The sequence below is a fragment of the Leptodactylus fuscus genome, chromosome 3, assembly GCF_031893055.1.
Source record: "Leptodactylus fuscus isolate aLepFus1 chromosome 3, aLepFus1.hap2, whole genome shotgun sequence".
NCBI lineage: Eukaryota > Metazoa > Chordata > Amphibia > Anura > Leptodactylidae > Leptodactylus > Leptodactylus fuscus.
In genome coordinates this window covers 57887513-57901443 of record NC_134267.1, presented here as the reverse complement: position 1 = coordinate 57901443, position 13931 = coordinate 57887513, and the positions used below count along the sequence as shown (strand labels likewise).

At 42.2% G+C, this 13931-nt stretch overlaps 1 protein-coding gene across 1 annotated transcript in view; it reads right to left on the bottom strand.

The window, feature by feature from the left end:
* RAB32 (RAB32, member RAS oncogene family) overlaps positions 1–13931 on the bottom strand; it is a 39943-nt gene that overhangs the window by 5054 nt on the left and 20958 nt on the right. The window lies entirely within an intron of this gene.

The window sequence follows — 13931 nt, the reverse complement described above, 5'->3', positions numbered from 1 at the left end:
CATAGAAATGAATGGGCTGCTTCTTTCACTGCGAGCAGTCCCATTGAAGTGAATGGGAAGTGCCAGCGTGTACGCTCCGGCATGAGCAGAGCTTGCCGTATACGCCGGCACTCCTCATTCACTTCAATGGGACTGCTTGGAGTGAAAGAAGCAGCCCATTCATTTCTATGGGGAGCGCTCGTATGCCGGCTCCCATAGAAATGAATGGAGCTGCTTTAGACGCCGCTTATTCTGAACGTGTTTTACGTTCAGAATAAGCTAGCATTTACTCAGTGTGAATGCACCCTTAAAGTTCAAGTTCTCTACAGTGGATTTTTCCCCACAATGTGTGGGTGAGATTAAACAGAATCTCATTCACTTTGAAGAAAAGATGTAACTCTTTTTTTCTTTTGCATTTTTATAACATCCAAAAATGCTGTTTTCCATGATGTATGGCCTCAGTATAAAAATGATCAAAGTGTTGCATGTATTGCAGAATGGGATCAATAAAAAAATATAGCTCATCTTGCAAAAGTAAGACTTTAACAAGCTAGTCAGTAGGAAAATAAAATGGTTATGGCTTCCAATGAAAGGCAGAAACAAAATTAGGGAAGACGGCAGCTAAAGCAAACAGGATGCTTGGCTCTATAACTAGAGGTATTTAGGATAAAGATTGTGATTCCGCTATATAGAACGCAAATGGGACCACATCTGGAACAGTGACAGATTTTGGAGACCCCACGGAGGAAAGTGTTTTAGTGAAAAAGTAAACAAGTTCAAGTACTCACAATCTGAAATTAGTTTGGAGGGCTGAAGAATGTATGTGAATGAGGGAATTTAAGCAGGTCTGGGGGTCTTTTTCTGCCCGTGATGGCAGCCCTTTTTGGCTATATTTTTTAAACTGATTTTTTTTATTGTAGAAAAAGGAAACATTTAATTTAACAGGAGGTATGCTTAAAACGTAAATCAGAACACTCTCCATTCTAATTCTGAAAAAAAAAACCAAATTTGATTTATTAGTTTGGTAGATACAAGTCTTATGTCTTGCTCAGGCAACACATAGGTGCAGCCCGATTATATCAGAAGTTAAAGATTCATAAACAATTGTAAGCAGATACTTGTAAGATAAAGACATGTTAAACACAGGATTTGTTGTAAGGATTCATTCACACAACTGTGAATAATAGCCCTGTGACCTGCGTTTTTTTTTGTTTGTTTTTTTAAACATGTCACATGGTAGCGATTTCAGTAAATGTGAGTCTGTTGCCATAGACCGTCAAAATATAGGTCATGTCCTACTTTTAGCTGTTTTCATGAATCCCTCACGGAAATGTATGTGGGATCCATAAAATGGGTGCCCATTGGGTGAAAGATGGCCACAAAAAATGGATGCAACTTTTGTGTGAATAGAGCATAAGACTGCAGTGTACAGTGAAGAAGCATATGCAAGTTTTTCTTCTGTGGTAGAAAATACTAATAATAATGGTCAAATTCCAAAAATAACAGAAGAAAGGTGCTTGTATGTCTATAGTACATTATAAAAAGCAAAACAGGAGGGGAACGTGGCCTGGGCCGTGGGGCGTAGCCGGACGTGTTTCAACTCTGCTCCTGTCCTGCCTGCAGTAATCCAGACCTAAATCTGCCAGCATCCAGCCACTATGGGGAGAAAAACATCGGGGCTTCCCTCCTCAGGGACCGTGGCCCCCTCCAGTGTGCCTAAACAGCCGGGGAATCAGCTCCTACCTGGTCCTGCCGGCTTCCTTAACCCGGCCTACCACGAGGTGGTGGCCATCTTTGCAGGTCGCACCGCCGCAGCCAGCTCCATCGCGGCTCTCCCCGGGCTCTAACACCGCTCTGAAGCCTGCTGCTGCCCTCCGGTTGATTGCCCCCGGGCCAGGAGATTGAGTCCTGTCCATAACACGGATTGTTGATGCCGTATTGCTTGTTTTTTTTTCTAGTTTGTTCCTTCCCTCTTCCCCTTCCCTTCCTCAGATCTGGAGTCTGCCAACTCATATAGATGCCCACTGAACTTACTTGACTGGCCTCCTTCTCTGCGGACTGGGTAAGATCTGCTTGTACATTACCTCTTTTACATTTGCTGGTATCTTCTCCTTTTTTACTGTGCCGTGGCGAAGTGTATTACGTTGAATGTCAAGGGCCTGGGCTCTAATGCTACGCGGCGTTTGGTCCTCCGGGAATTGCGTTCCCTGGGGGTGGATGTTGCTTTTCTCCAGGAAACCTATTTTGACCACACGGGCAATTTTAATTTTGCTCTTCCTTACTTCCCCATTGCATACTCGGCGTATAATACTCGTAGGAAAGGAGGGGTGGCCATTTTGCTTTCTCGCTCCTGCCTGATCTCGATCTCTGCCTCGCACCTTCATCCTGACGGGCGTTATATTATTCTTGAGGACCTCCTTCATGGCCGACCCATTGTTCTAGGTAACTTATATGCCCCTAACTCCTCCCAAATCCCCTTCCTCAAAAGGGTGCTGCGGAAACTGCAGGCCTTCTCTGGCTCGGCCCTGCTGTTGGGTGGTGATTTTAATTTGTTTTTTTCTGAACACTCTGATAGACTAACTCTATCTGGTGCTCCCCCCGCTGCTTCGCCTGGCCAGGGAATTCCGCTGTTTAATTCGTTCTTTTTTCTGTTTTGATCTCTGGCGGGTGCGCAACCGTACTGGCAGCGACTTAGCTGCAGAGAGTCTGCTCATCAAGGGAGCTTAAGAAGCCAGCTCCAGCAGCAGACTGGGGGCAGAGCTTAGCTGGAGAGCCAAAGAAAGAGGTCATATTTTTGGAGCTTTGTCCTGAGTGATTCAACTGGCTTTTGATTTCTGTTATTCTAGGTGAAGTAACCTAGTCTATGTTTAGTTAGAGCCTAGCCAGCCAGGGATTTCTTTTTGAATTGTTTGCTTTTGTTGCTGCACTATATTTTTGAGTGAAAATAAAACTCTGCCTTTGTTTTGGACTAAAGAATCTGGATTTTTGTGTCTATGCCACCCCACCAAGCAACCCCAGACCCTGACACTGGACTTACAGTTCCATCTGTAGTTATCCCTGAGGCTGTGAGTCACTGTCGTCCCACCATGATCACAGTGCATGACAGTAGTCTAAGGGTGAGGCATTGACTCACAGCATCATAGAGAACAGCGAGTCTGGGTCTCCGAACAGAGTACAGTAAGGAAATACATACACACACTATTTGCAAGATGAAAAGGTCTGTAAACTGGCCTTAAGGGTCAAATTACCTTACCTTAGGATGTAGACTGGAGAGGATTCAGTGTCTTCTCCCTGTACATTCCTGGATTATTACTATGCTGCAGTTCATGCAGACATTGCTCTATTTATTATTCAGAAACTCACAAAAGTGACATCACGATCTATGGCTACAAACTAGTGTGTCCCTTTAAGACAGTTTAATATGAAGATTAGTTTATAGTTAGATTGATCCCTAAATTCACAAAACATGCATAATGCATAACTAAAATCCTGGATGACTTGAATCTCTTTGGCATTGATCCTCTAATTCCTATTCTCAGCTTCTCAGACTACTCTACGAACAGTGGACGGCCAAAGGGGATGGTCAATTGAAATGGCTGTAGCTCCAATTATATACAACCTAAGAAATAGTTCTGGTATTACTAACACGGAGATTCACAGCTTTTACATACTTCAAAGATTATAAACTCTAGCTATAATAAAAAAAAAAAAATATGGAGATATCACTAGTCATAAACACAGATGGGAATGTGATTTTTATATGCAGCATGAACGGAGATACTGACACCTCCAAATCATAGCAAAAACAGTCTCTTAAAAAGAGAAAGGTCGCGTTTTACCAAGAAGAGTTCTGCAACAGTTACATCCAACACTTCACAAGTCTTTGCTTCACTAAGTTATTGTAGAAATATTTCAGACATCTTTGTTATTCTGAGCAGCACCGTGAAGTCAGGGAATACATGCTAATCCATTTAGTACACAGATTACGACTGCTGACTACGCTAAGGGTTAAGATGGGTCATGAAACACAATTTCAAGGATAATCCTTGCTTTGAGAATGCTTGCCTACATTATATTCATTGATCTGGGTGTAGTCTAGTTAGTAACACGAGATGATGGAAGACCAACACATAATGCAATAGAAAACCTGCTTCATATAAAAGGAGAGATCATTAGTTTGCCGTGTGAGGTGAATAAGATGACTGCACATACACAAGAAATACGGAGTACAGTTTGTACTTTTCATCATACTGAAAAGCCCCTGGACTCTTACATCATTATTATCTTTCCTCTCATAAAGGGGAAGCCCCATCTAGTCAACCCATTAGCCAAAGGTTCCGTTTATACATCGAAAAATGAAGAGGAATTTTAGGTGGACAATAGTCTCAGATTCCTCTTCACTTTCCATCCCCTGGCTCCCCGCCACCTGATGCACTATTGGCACTTCCCATTGAAAACAATGGAAGGCAACATCAGGGCAGAATCTACAGCTGATTTTGGGGCAGAATCTGTTGCAAAATCATCATCAGCAGATTCTGCTGTGTGAACAGGCCCTGAAGATATTGTGGAGATTTTATAAGGGGAATTTTTAAAGTCTACATTGCATTTTTTTTTCGTAAAATACAAGAATTTTGGAGCGCAGGATTTGCTAAATTTCCCTCCTTGTTTTTTTTTAAGCTGCCAAATCTATTTGGTAATATGTGGCAATTATGACCCCATATTGAGAAGACATGTTTTTCTACTAATAAAAATGTTTGGTCTGTCAACCCCAAGTCACATTGCACCACGCACTGTAAAAAAGAAATTTCTTGCAAACTTGGCAAATCCACTAGTGCTAAAATAATGAGCAGGATAGACATAGGGGCACATTCATAAACTCCCTAGACCCAACTATTTACCATCTAGTACTGGACCTAGCAACCATCTTACTTCTGCAAAACTTTAGGTCATATGGTTCGTGACACATATTGTGTAGCATTAGTAATTCCTTAGTATATTGTGTGAAATGGCTCATGGAGCTCGGCCATGTTTTCTGCTGGTGGCTGTTACTAGGTAAATGCACAGTGATGTCCTAAATAGCCCTTTACAGTACATTAGAGGCAGAAAACGCATAAAAAAAAATAAAAAAAATCCCAATCCTTCCATCTTTAATCTCTTCCTTTCATTTGATCTGCTTTTATTTCATATTACAGTTAAAACAGATCTATAAATGTTAATCTCTGCTGGTCTCAGAAGCCAAGTCTCCGTCCAACTCATCACGGTTCTTTTTTTTTGGCTGTAAGACAACTGGCTGGAGATCTTCCTTGCAGTAAGCCATAAAGGGGCTATATCCGGGGGATCATGCATGACTGGCATTAAGGGCAAGTATACTTCTGGTTTAATGTTAGCATTCATTTCTAGGCTTAGCATTCACTGCCGCTTTATTTATTATTCAAGGAGCGCTCAGTAATAAGACAAAGAGTAACTGATACTTCTAGCTGGAATGAGAACGGTCTATCTACTTCCCGCTAGAGTTTAGGTTTTTATCAAATTAGTTTGATTTATTTACCATTTCAAAGCAGCTCAATTCTAAATTCAGAATTGTGAAATCGATGTTAGCACCGGCCCAGAGTCTGATATACAATATTCCATGCAGGCTTTCTTCTTCAGCTGTCAGCCATGATCAACATTGTCTTCACTGTAGTCAATAGTTGGCTGATGGAATGACAAAGCCTGCATCAGATATATCCAAATCCTTCTCCCTGTGCCAACTACTGAACGTTATTTTAAATCTGTTTCAGCAAAAAGAAAATTAAGATGAAATTGAAAATCACCAATAAGCTTAAAAAAAAAAACCCTTGATTTTTTTGAAAAATCTCCCAGGCCCACCTCCAGTTCTGCACCGAAGTCTTCGAGAAATCGTTCAAAGAAATCTCCCTGCCTGATCTGGTTCTATTTTTATGTGCTCATATGACCTTGCTCACTTGCTTTGCATTCATTATTGAGGAAAATCTCAATATTATTTAAGGCAAACATGCCAATACAAACATGGCCATTGTATGCAGGGACAGAGCAATGTACTAGCTGGACTTTCAGCATCTTATTCACAAGCGAGTCACAAGATGTGCTGCACAATGTTAATCCGTGTGCAATGGAATGCATTTCACGGCTACACAAATTGCTAGCTTTTTTTTGATACTACAATATATTACTTTTTTATACACATTTCCATGTGATTCATTGCAGCAATTCAACATCTTACTTGGCTGGCAGAGTCAAAGTAACATTTGCCATGGCTATATGTACCTCGCTTCATGCTAGCCCTTTTATGTTGGTCTATTATGCAGTAAAGACATATGTATCCTGATGTACAGCTCAGTACTCTTTCTCAGAGTCCTGTAACACTTTAATGTGGACATTGACTGCTTTAATATTTATAATCTGCGTCTCATGGCTTTTTAGGGTCTGTGCTGTTCATATACCTGCTGTATGTAATGTTAGTTCCAGCTCATGGCTAGTTCATCACCAAATTGTACAGTGAAGTGGCTGATAAACCTCAGTTATACCAGAACTATAAAAGTTGCATCATTCATAACGGCACCTAAACATAAGCTTCTATACTTGACGGACCCAAGAAAAATGCTCCATTATAGCCGACTAGAACTGTGCTATAAGAAGCCAAGAGGGCATCACAAGGCATCCCCTAGTCCCAGCTCATCTGCAAGCTAGAGAAGTACCATGTACCTCCTGTGAGTGCGTGCCTCTTCAGTGGTCCGGATCCTGTCATGTACCTCCTGTGGTTACATATAGCACATATTGAGAACCAAGGACACTTGAAAGTTATCCTATACACTTGACCCTACTTGCCAAAAGTACTTCAGTGTGGTGGGGCCATGTAAACCTCTTTAAGATGCGTCTGTGTTTTTGCTTCTTTACCTGGTCTACTCAGTTATTGCTAGTATTTGCAGGTCTTTTTATATTTTGTTGCTCCCTGAAGTGTCATATACAGTTTTAGCAAAACATGCAGGTTAGGACTGTATTTGTATGACTTACAGTGCCTACAAGTATTATTCAACCCCCTGGAGATTTAGCAGGTTTACACATTCTGAATTAACTTGGCATTGTGACATTTGGACTGTAGATCAGCCTGGAAGTGTGAAATGCTCTGCAGCAAAAAAGAATGTTATTTCTTTGTTTAATTTTTTTTAAAATTGTGAAAAGTTTATTCAGAGGGTCATTTATTATTCAACCCCTCAAACCACCAGAATTCTGTTTGGTTCCCCTAAAGTATTAAGAAGTAGTTCAGGCACAAAGAACAATGAGCTTCACATGTTTGGATTAATTATCTCTTTTTCCAGCCTTTTCTGACTATTTAAGACCCTCCCCAAACTTGTGAACAGCACTCATACATGGTCAACATGGGAAAGACAAAGGAGCATTCCAAGGCCATCAGAGACAAGATCGTGGAGGGTCACAAGGCTTGCAAGGGGTACAAAACCCTTTCCAAGGAGTTGGGCCTACCTGTCTCCACTGTTGGGAGCATCATCCGGAAGTGGAAGGCTTATGGAACTACTGTTAGCCTTCCACGGCCTGGACAGCCTTTGAAAGTTTCCTCCTGTGCCGAGGCCAGGCTTGTCCGAAGAGTCAAGGCTAACCCAAGGACAACAAGGAAGGAGCTCCGGGAAGATCTCATGGCAGTAGGGACATTGGTTTCAGTCAATACCATAAGTAACGTACTCCACTGCAATGGTCTCCGTTCCAGACGAGCCCGTAAGGTACCTTTACTTTCAAAGCGTCATGTCAAAGGTCGTCTACAGTTTGCTCATGATCACTTGGAGGACTCTGAGACAGACTGGTTCAAGGTTCTCTGGTCTGATGAGACCAAGATCGAGATCTTTGGTGCCAACCACACACGTGACGTTTGGAGACTGGATGGCACTGCATACGACCCCAAGAATACCATCCCTACAGTCAAGCATGGTGGTGGCAGCATCATGCTGTGGGGCTGCTTCTCAGCCAAGGGGCCTGGCCATCTGGTCCGCATCCATGGGAAGATGGATAGCACGGCCTACCTGGAGATTTTGGCCAAGAACCTCCGCTCCTCCATCAAGGATCTTAAGATGGGTCGTCATTTCATCTTCCAACAAGACAACGACCCAAAGCACACAGCCAAGAAAACCAAGGCCTGGTTCAAGAGGGAAAAAATCAAGGTGTTGCAGTGGCCTAGTCAGTCTCCTGACCTTAACCCAATTGAAAACTTGTGTAAGGAGCTCAAGATTAAAGTCCACATGAGACACCCAAAGAACCTAGATAACTTGGAGAAGATCTGCATGGAGGAGTGGGCCAAGATAACTCCAGAGACCTGTGCCGGCCTGATCAGGTCTTATAAAAGACGATTATTAGCTGTAATTGCAAACAAGGGTTATTCCACAAAATATTAAACCTAGGGGTTGAATAATAATTGACCCACACTTTTATGTTTAAAATTTATTAAAATTTAACTGAGCAACATAACTTTTTGGTTTGTAAGATTTATGCATCTGTTAATAAATCCTGCTCTTGTTTGAAGTTTGAAGGTTCTAACTTATTTGCATCTTATCAAACCTGCTAAATAGGCAGGGGGTTGAATATTACTTGTAGGCGCTGTATAATAATTTGTGAGATAGGGTCCACAATTACCCCTGTCCCACAGGCCCGATGCCTCGGGGTAACCCTGGACTCTGAACTATCCTTCAAGCCACATATTCAAGCCCTCAACACCTCCTGCCGCCTCCAGCTCAAGAACATCCACTGAATTCGCCCCTTCCTCACCCAGGAAACTACCAAGATGCTCGTCCAGGCCCTCATAATCTCCCGCCTAGACTACTGCAACACCCTTCTCCATGGACTCCCAGCTAACACCCTCGCCCCCCTCCAGTCCACCCTAAACTGCGCTGCTCGCTTAATCCACCTCACCCCCCGATCTTCATCAGCTGCTCCCCTCTGCCAGTCCCTCCACTGGCTACCCATAGCCCAGCGAATTGAGTTCAAGCTACTAACGCTAACACACAAAGCCATCCACAACCTGGCCCCTGCATATATCTCTGAACTAATCTCACGCTACCTGCCCACACGTAACCTCAGATCCTCCAATGACCTCCTACTCCTACTCTGCTCTCATCCGCTCCTCACACAACCGCCTCCAAGATTTCTCCCGTTCATCTCCCATACTCTGGAACTCCTTACCAAGACACATAAGACTGACCCCCACAATCACAGGCTTCAAAAAGGCCCTGAAGACTCACCTATTCAGGAAGGCCTACAACCTCCAATAACACTATCACCACACTGCCATCTGTACAGTCTTCCCCTCTCCTTCTGTCTCTACCCCCTTCCCTCATAGATTGTAAGCCCTCGCGGGCAGGGCCCTCTACCCCACTGTGCCAGTCAGTCATTGTTAGTATTATATCTACCTGTATATTCTGTGTATTGTATATAACCCCCAAATGTAAAGCACCATGGAATTAATGGTGCTATATAAATAAATAATAATAATAATAATAATAATAATAGGGACAACACGGGGTCTGGTGCATTAAAGGTCAGGTTTCTTTCTGGGCTTCAGTCATTAAGGGCTTGGCTCCAAAGCTAGGTTCTTTAGGGTGGCATAGGCCTCAGGTACAGTGTAATAGGGAAAGGAATGGGCCATATCTATCCCTGAATCCACACACTATGTTTAGTATGTCGGCACTGGCCACGGATCTCCCCTCACTAAAGTCACTACCCTTGGTCATTCAAGTGGTAAAAACCCAGTTTATTTTCTGTTCCTTATTGCGGATTATTGTTACGGTTCTGTGTACATTTTAAAAATAATTATTTTAAACAACAGAACCTCTAGTTTGCAAGACACTGCAGCGAGATCCACAGGCCCACTGGTGGGCGGCTGTATGTCTGAACTATGTGCTACCAGTTAAAACTGCACTGCACTGGCAGACAAGTGATGCTATACTTAAAGTGAACTAGCTGCAAGAAAGCCCTGCCAGTTAACCTCACCGGACAGGTGCACAGTACAGCTGAAACCGCAAGGCTGCCAAGGGTTAACAGTCACCCCAGGTCAGCAACTAAACATGCTCCTGCAACAGCCAGGAGAATAAAGGAAGTTTGACAGTATAGAGGGGCTGAGAGACCAAACCTGCTGCAACTCTACAGGTTGGAACAATGTCTATTGCTCCTAGCCCTGGTGTAAAGCTGGCAGTTCAGGATTTACTGGTACTAAACTATAGAGCAGATAGAGGATAAGGAAAACCCCACACAGAGGCCTAGTCTGACATCTGCCTTAATACTGGAGCTAGCCCTAACCTACTGTTATGAACAAACTTCATTCAATCTGATTCAAAGTGTGAGCGCTGGGCGGGCGTCGGCTCACACTTTTTACAGGGAAGTCCCCGCCCAGTAGGGGCGGTGGTAGTGACCTCACCGCTCATGCCCAGTGGGTGAGAAATGGCACTTAGCCTGTGAGCGGCTCCAATAGGTCTGAGCATGCTCAGTGGGCCGAAAGCTGGACTTACACTCCAGACACCTCACTACATGAGGCTGAGGGTTAGATTGACCTGCCGGTAGCGCTGTGCGCAGAGAGTGAACCCTGTGGGACCCAATCCTAACAATTATTTAGGGTTGGATTTGGTTAAGTTAACATTTGTATGATATCCCTCATACCAACTGTTAAGTATAGAGAAGCAGACATGATGATTTGGGCGGGCATCTTGCAGTCATTGACTCGACCATGAACTCCGCTGTATACTAAAGTATTTTAAAGTCAAATGTGAGGTTATGTATCCTACAACTAAAGCTTGCCTAAAACTGGATTATGCAACAGGACAATTAACCCTAATATACCAGCAAATCCACAACTATGCTGGACAGTGCTACCTAACCTGTTTGTCTTTCGGCCACTCCCAAGAGTACTGTTTAGCCCCTTCCTGCTGTTGACATTTTCGATTTTGATTCCACGCCTTCCAAACTTTTTATTTCTCCATTCACAGCTTAATGTTTGTTAGACAAATTATTCTTCATAATGGTACCATTTCTTATTCTGTACAATGTACTGGGAAACTGGAAAAAAAAATTCTGAATTGGTTGGAATTGGAGAAAAAAATGTGTTTGTGAGACTTTCTACAGTGTTCACTCTGTAGCCAAAATGACATATCACCTGTATTCTATTTTTTGGTACAATTCTGGTGATATCAAAGTTATATACTTTTAATTTACTAAACCCATTAAAGATCTAAAACTTTGCAAAAATTTTTTTTTCTTAAAGTCGACACAACTTTTTTATATTTCTTTGTATAGTGTGTCTTTTTGTGGGGCCAGGTGTACTTTTTAGTTCTACCATTTGTGGGAATATCTATTGCTTTGATCAATTTTTAATTTTTTTTTATCAGAGGCAAAACAACAAAAAATCTTATTTTTTTTTTATCTATCTATAAACTCTTGGGGAATCAGTGACCGCAGACATTACTGAAACTAATGAAAACCCAAGTAGTAATGTTGTATGACTCTCCCTTATGAAACATGAATCTAATGCCTGTTAGATCACAAGCATTCAGACCACATCTTATTTTATGCATGTGATTGTTAAAAAAAAAAATTAGAAGCATGAAAAGATTGAATGGAAAAAAAAAAAAAAAAAAAGGTGAGGGCGCCGAGGAGGGGGTTGATGCCCGCGATCACTTCAGGTTCCCAGGAAGTGCAGTTCCTGAGCTGCTGCTATACTGAAATACTTGACATTCACCATACTATTACGGCGGATGTCGGGAAGGCGGTATACATGAGCAATTTAGTAAGTCTGCATCGGAGTGTGGGTAAATAGAGAAGTCAGAAGTCTTGCTTACTGACCACACAATTGTGATTTTTATCATGAAAATCAGTCATTTTATGCTTCTTTAGGTAATTTAATAAACAATCCCATGCATAAAATAAGGTGTGGTCCAAATGCTTGTGATTCTAACAGGCATTACGTTCATGTTTCACAAGGGAGAGTCAGGGCTTATACAACATTACTACTTGGGTTTTCATTAGTTTCAGCAATGTCTGCGGTCACTGATTCCCCAACAGTTACATGAGATCACAGAAGTCAATAAAATTAGAGAATATTTAACCTGTAAGTGCTGTAAAATAATAGCACTCACAGTCTATTTAGAAATTATGAGATATATACAATGGCTGTAGCAGGAGAATACACCTAGAGGGTCAACATCTCTCCTGTAATTGTTTGGATTCACACGCACACACACATAATTTTCTTTGTTTCACACAGTTCAAGTTTCACAGTGGGTCCCTTTCATGTACTCTATGTATAAGGGTTCCCTTTCAGATGTGTGTGGGTATGCACGTGTATATATATATATGGGTGCGTATAAGGGTGTGTGTATTTATATTCATTTGTATATATCTGTATATGTATTCCCTTCTTCGGTTGGCCGTCCTATTCTTCACAGTATGTGATGATTCTCAAACCGATGCCTATTTGAAATATGTGTGTATACATATATACACTTATGCCCATATGTGATTAGCCTTCTGGCCAGTTCACTATGAGGGTAAGTTCACACGGCGGTAAATGGCTTCTGCGTGTGAACATACTGCGCGGCTAGCCGCGACAATGCCGGGTATCCCATCGCAACATTATGCGACAGATTAGGCCCGAATTAATGGGCCTAATCGAGAGGGAGTCTTGCGCCACAGAAAAGTCAGCCGTGGCAAGATAGGGCAGCTCGCTTCTTTTTTCCGCTACTAACTAGCGCCAAAATTAACTGCCAAAAAACTGTGTGTGAACAGACCCTCTCTTCTTTTTGTTATTTCATTATGCTTTCTTCCGGGGAAAATCCTGCTTGGGTCTTCTTATCACAGAGAATGATCCAATATGCTTATGAGTCCTAATGGGGTGTCATATTTATTGATCCCGTTTCTGTAAGATTGTTTCACCTTTTTGTTATATATAATTTTATCTATTTTTATCTATTTATTTGCATATGAAATTAATTTCTGTGTGTTATTTTTGACCATTCACTATTTTATGCAATTGAGAAACCGTTTTTACTCGAATCGTGTTGTGCTTATGTACGAATAAAAGTAAAGTTCATCTCTACTGTTGAATTCACAATCAATGACCAGTGAGTGGGTTGCCCACTATTTGTGTTTGGGCTATCCCGCTCCATGTTCGTTTGGTGTAGCAGGAGAATGACAGGCGGTTCATTTCAATATATTAATGATTAAATTAAGTACATGTTGAAGAGGACCTACCACCACCTCCACCAACTTCAACTGCATTTGGAATATTTTTTCTCTAGTCCCCACCCTTACTGGGAAATCAATGCTGTTAATTTCCGCACCTAATATACTAATTAGGCTCTCTACTGTTATGTGGGTGGTCTCTGTCTGCTCCTGCCCAGAACTGCCCACCACACAGTAGAGAGCCTAATACGCATATTGTGTTCTGAAACCAAGGGAGCGTTCACACTACCGTCGGTGTCCAACAGCTAGTGTCCGTTCAAAATCTTTTGCGGACATTAGCATCGGACACTAGCTGTGTCCGTGACATTTTGCATTGATTTAAATGGACATCGGGTGCGTTCGGGTGTCCTTAACTGTTCGTTCCAAAGATGTCCGACTTTTCAAGTGGGCAGCTAAACCAGACATGTAGGTTTTTGCTGTCCGCTTGAAAAGTCGGACATCTTTGGGAACGGACAGTTAAGGACACACCTGATGTCCATTTAAATCAATGCAAAATGTCACGGACACAGCTAGTCTCCGCGCAAGATTTTGAACGGACATTAGCAGCTGACACCGAAGGTAGTTTGTACGCTCCCTAACAGAAATGTTTGCTCAGAATTCCAGGTTAGAGAATTCCAACTACCCAAAATCAGAGGAGCAGGATACAAAGAGTTGGAAATGGTGGAAGTGGTGAAAGGTCCTATTTAATTTTTGAGAAGAAG